Genomic DNA, 6000 nt, shown 5'->3' with positions numbered 1-6000 from the left:
GCACAATTTCGGGATCCGCTTCAGCTTCGGCGTCTCAGTACACCGCGAGCGGCAGCTCGCGGTATACTGCGGCATCTCAGTATACCGTGAGCTACAGCTCGCGGTATACTGAGCCTAGGGTGACGGGAGGACGCTAGTTTGTGCCCTCCGGTTACCCTAAGGAGAACTATGGGGAAAAGCCTTAACCCCATAGTTCTCCTTTAAGTCATTTTCAGGCCTAAAAGGTGGATTATAACATGTGTACAAAAAAACTTAAAAAAGGCCTTGACAGTGAAAGGGTTAAATGTCATCACTTTTCAGGAGGAATGAAAAAGGGTTTCTATGAGCTGTAAAGTTGGCCATGCACGGCTCAAATTGTGATCGATTCCTGCTGAATTGGCTGAAATTCAAGCTCTGGGTGGTCTCGTTGGTAACACAAAACTCAATTGAAAAATGGAACGAGCGGTGTTGAAAATTGACTATATCGTATCAATCGCAGTCATTCTTCAGGTATTCAGGCAGCCGTGGGTGTCAGAATACAATAGCCCCCGGGGGGAGATTCCTTCATACACACTGTTTTACATGGATGGGGAACTCCATTGAACAGGGCTAAACAAGAGAAATACAAAAATATTCGGCTAGTTTTAGGACACCAACAAATCTGTCCGAATCTTTATATTGTTTGCTCTGCAGTGACAACGTTTGTGACATGTTTACAGAACCCTGAATTCTAATTGTCCTGAGTAGCCAGTCAGTCTGAAATCCTGCGTGCTGCTTCAAAGCAGATCTCCGGGAATTTCAAACATTAACGCGTGCAGTCAGTGGCGTCACTATGGGGACGCGGCCCGCAACCTGACGACACCATTGGAGGGGTGACACCAAAATGACTGAATGTCAAACCCCCTCTGAAAAGTTGGGCACTCGGTCATGGAGCCCGACAGTTGCAGGAGAAAGGAGGGGACCCAGCAGCATACCTCATGCCACCGGGTGGACGTCCCCTCCTCTCTCTGCCGGCATCCATCACCAAGATGGCAGCACATGTGTGATGACATCATCGAGCACATGCGGGGTGACGTCACGGCCGGGTGTCACCCGGTATCCGCTCCAGGTAACACATGGCTTCGGGACACGCCTTGGTGGTGTATCCAGGGAATGGCACATATGACATATGTTCTGGGTGCTATTTTTTGCTCTGGCAGGAGTTCCGCCGAGGTCCTGGCAACCAATCACGTCACTGGTTGCCAGGAGCTTGGTGGGACGCCAAAGATGCATTTTATAGTAGATATGCCTTTGCCTGCAGTGAGCTACCCCCGCACTGTAACGGTTAACTGCTCGTATTGGTCTAGGGAACGGAATGAAGAATATATGCTCACTTGATCATGTGGCGGTGACCGATTACCTACCTCCCCGTCCGCTCTGACTTTGGAATGCCCCTCGGTGTCCTCACTTCTAATGCATGTGAATGGACCTGGCATAGATGTGATGATGATCACTGGGGCTTAGATCGGTCTAGCAGCCAGATTAGAAATGGGTCGCTCACGAGCGATCCGGATCTTTTGAGCAGTTCCCTCAGAGGAATGAAAGAGCGGTGGCTCAGTAAAAATGAGCGCTGGTTCTTCTCGGTCTGTGGATGGAATGTATAGAAGCAGAGACAAGAGCGTGAGCGTCTCTCGTCTGAACGGCTCTTGTAATATGATCTTAGGCCCCATTCACACTGAGCGTAAAATCCCTCGATTTTGCGCATTTTTGCTGCGCGATATTGCGAGCAGTCGCCGGCCAATGTTATTCAATGGAGCTGTTCTAATGTACAGCTCTATGTCGCCCGTCGCTTCAGCAGGACCCTTTTTCCCGCGGATGTCGCGCAATTTTTCTATTTTTTTAATGCAGCCCGACAGTGAAGGTTGCGCCATATTCACTGGACCGTCGCCCCGAACAGTCACGATATCCCTACCGCGCGGATCCGCTTGTAAGGTATGTCACTTAGTGTGCATGGGGCCTTAGAGTGAGAGCCAGGCTTCTGCCAGCCCCACCCTGCAACCAATCACATCTGTGAACCAACAGAGACGGATCTGTGAGCCAAAGAGACGGATCTCGAAGAGTCAGACAGACTCAGGAATGATTTGCTTCTTTCGCTCCTTTGCATCTTTGAATCTGGCTCTCGATGGATCAGGAATGATATAGTTCTTCCGCTCCTCCTCCATGATACTGATTGAGATCCGCTCAGAGAGGTTCACTCATTCTACGCTACAGCTTCTTTGCATCACTTGCAAGCAAAACAGGACCCGACATCTGAGGCAATAGTAGAGATAGACAAATATATCAAGGAACCACATTTGCCTCGCACCAGTGATCCACTTAATTGGTGGGAAATTAGGAAATTTACTTATCCAAATTTATATTCAGTTGTTGTAAAAAGACTTTGCATACCAGCTACCAGTGTACCTTGTGAAAGGATATTTTCTAAGGCAGGGCAAATATGCACAGAAAAAAGGAGCAGTCTAACAAGTGACAAAAGCAAGAAAATATTGTTTGTTAATAATAACTTACATTTAGTTTGAAACTCTAATTTCTTTGAGAAAGGATACCCAGCATTCTGTGTGGTATTGTGAATAATATAATACACATTCTGAGTATTCTAGCCTACCTAAGGGATTTAAACATGTGTATTTTTTTTTCTGTGAAATTATTTAAAAATAAAAATATTTTTTTTTAAATGTGGAAGCAATGGTTTTACTTTTAAATTAACTCCCGTTCCCTCCCTCAAAATACACCCTGTCTCATTTCCTCTCCTACTATAGTAAAAAGAGCGGCTTTGCCCATCTCTAAAGCTGGCCATATACCTTAGGCTGGGCACACACCTTACAACCATCGAAAGACTTTTGTCTTGCGATGCTTGTAAGGTACTTAAAAAAACGTAAGATCTGCCTATCTTGCATAGGCAGATCGTACTTGCGATGATCACAAGCCACGCCCCCTGAGGGGCGGGCTTCCGATGACCGCAATGTGCGCGGATCCGCTTGTAAGGTATGTCACTTAGTGTGCATGGGGCCTTAGAGTGAGAGCCAGGCTTCTGCCAGCCCCACCCTGCAACCAATCACATCTGTGAACCAACAGAGACGGATCTGTGAGCCAAAGAGACGGATCTCGAAGAGTCAGACAGACTCAGGAATGATTTGCTTCTTTCGCTCCTTTGCATCTTTGAATCTGGCTCTCGATGGATCAGGAATGATATAGTTCTTCCGCTCCTCCTCCATGATACTGATTGAGATCCGCTCAGAGAGGTTCACTCATTCTACGCTACAGCTTCTTTGCATCACTTGCAAGCAAAACAGGACCCGACATCTGAGGCAATAGTAGAGATAGACAAATATATCAAGGAACCACATTTGCCTCGCACCAGTGATCCACTTAATTGGTGGGAAATTAGGAAATTTACTTATCCAAATTTATATTCAGTCGTTGTAAAAAGACTTTGCATACCAGCTACCAGTGTACCTTGTGAAAGGATATTTTCTAAGGCAGGGCAAATATGCACAGAAAAAAGGAGCAGTCTAACAAGTGACAAAAGCAAGAAAATATTGTTCGTTAATAATAACTTACATTTTGTTTGAAACTCTAATTTCTTTGAGAAAGGATACCCAGCATTCTGTGTGGTATTGTGAATAATATAATACACATTCTGAGTATTCTAGCCTACCTAAGGGATTTAAACATGTGTATTTTTTTTTCTGTGAAATTATTTAAAAATAAAAATATTTTTTTTTAAATGTGGAAGCAATGGTTTTACTTTTAAATTAACTCCCGTTCCCTCCCTCAAAATACACCCTGTCTCATTTCCTCTCCTACTATAGTAAAAAGAGCGGCTTTGCCCATCTCTAAAGCTGGCCATATACCTTAGGCTGGGCACACACCTTACAACCATCGAAAGACTTTTGTCTTGCGATGCTTGTAAGGTACTTAAAAAAACGTAAGATCTGCCTATCTTGCATAGGCAGATCGTACTTGCGATGATCACAAGCCACGCCCCCTGAGGGGCGGGCTTCCGATGACCGCAATGCCGAACGGGAAGTGTGCGCTTGCGCACACCGGCCCGCCTGGCTTTTATCTTACGAACATGCTACACACACGCCGAACATCGTACGATGCTCAGCGGGTTTGCAAACATGTTTGTAAGTTTAAAGTCGTGCGACCTTACAGTAGTAGAGGTCGCACGTCTTCCACACACCTTACAATAATCGTACGATCGCGGGATTTCCCGCGATTATCGTAAGGTGTGTGGGGACCTTTACAATTATCTGCAGATTTTCTGTGGTCAGATAGAAAAGGTGCAACAGGTTCCTCCATCTACACTTAACTGTGTGGATGGAGTAATCTCCACCTGGGCCAATCTGTTGCACTTTTTCCAACTGACCACAGAAAATCTGCAGATAATTGTAAAGGTGCCCATACACTTTACAACCCATCACATGACTTTTGTCTTGCGAGGGTTGTAAAGTACTTAAACAAACGATCTGCCTGTCCCATCTTGGACAGGCAGATCGTACCTGCGTTCATCGCAAGCCCGCCCCCCTGAAGGGGCGGATTTCCGATGACGGCAACGCTGAACGGGCAGTGTGCGCGTGCGCACACCGGCCCGTTCGGCAGTGATCTCTCGATCATGTTAAAAACCAGCCGACGTTTTCCTACATGCTTGGTATACAAAAGTCATGCGACCGTACATTAGAAACGGTCGCACGCCTTCCATACACTGCACGATTCTCGTACAATCCCAGGATTTCCCGTGATTCTCGTATAAGAATCGTGCAGTGTATGGGCACCTTAAGGTGTATGGGCACCTTTAGCCAGATGAGATCGAAGATCAGGTGAGTAGATTTTTTTAGATGAGCAGTTAACCCTTGCAGTGAAGATTGTAGTAGGGCAACCAATCAGAGGTACTACCACTGCGAGGGTTAACTTTTGGAAATCTTGCAGTTCCTCTTTAAACAAATACTGTATTGGTAAACATGGAGATTTCTTTTCTCGTCCCATCATTGTAAGCGGGTCATGTGCGAGTCCTCCCATAGCAATGGTGTGTCAGTGCTGGTCCATGATAGTGCGGATGAGTCGGTGGGTGTGGTGTCAGCGTGCACTATAGGGACGCCCAGTGTCGGCGCCTCCTCCTCCTTCCCCGAGATTTGGAGGCAGCTCTGTAGACCTCGGAGCCCCGAGACCCGCATTTCCCCTATACGGCCTAGTACAGCTGGAGCCCGGTCACCATGGAAACAGCGGCCGCTGGGAAGGTGAGCACACAGCCCGCCCGCACACATACACACCCGCACCGCACACGGCACTGTGCTCGCTCCACGTGGGCGCTCGGAGCGAGATTTGGCGCCAGTGGAGAGGAAGCGTGCTGTGTGCAGGAAGAAGCCCGGGGACTCCCGTCCCGTACAGACACCCTCCATTCTGACTGCTTTCCTCTAATAAAGTTCTCTTCCTAATCCAGTCACATGCCCACTATGTTAACTAGCAGAAGATTTGGAAGCAATGAGGTGCTGGTAGTATTCACGAACTTATTGAGTAGTAGAAACCAGTTTGAAGAGAGTTGTGGTGTTGCTCATGGTAACCGGATTCTGAATGCTGAAAGTAAACGCCAGCAGTTGATGGTTGCTATGGGTGATGCTGCAGTCTCTTTCCTTTGAAGTGCATTTGCTTTATTCGCCCACAATTGCCCGTCCCTGCAGCTTTGGGGCCCTTTCATACCAGTGCGTTCTAACTGCGCCAGAAGTGCAGAAAATATGGTTCCCATTATAAACTATGAAGATGGTCATGTCCGGTCATTGCTGTACAAAACCGTGCTAAGATTCTGCGTCTTTTGTGCGCTTTTGGAAAAACACGTTCCATTGTTGTCAATGGCATAAATAACGACCCCAAAATGTACACAATACGCGTCTGGTGTTAAATTTTAGTGCATGATATTAAAAAATCAGAAGGGAATTTATGAAAACGGGAGCAGGCAGAATCTGAAGCAGTTGCCCATGGCAA

The sequence above is a fragment of the Nanorana parkeri genome, unplaced genomic scaffold (genome assembly GCF_000935625.1).
Source record: "Nanorana parkeri isolate BGI_ZX_2015 unplaced genomic scaffold, ASM93562v1 scaffold64, whole genome shotgun sequence".
In the NCBI taxonomy this organism is placed as follows: Eukaryota; Metazoa; Chordata; class Amphibia; order Anura; family Dicroglossidae; genus Nanorana; species Nanorana parkeri.
The sequence above is the reverse complement of the archived record's forward strand: the minus strand, read 5'-3'. Positions refer to the sequence as shown.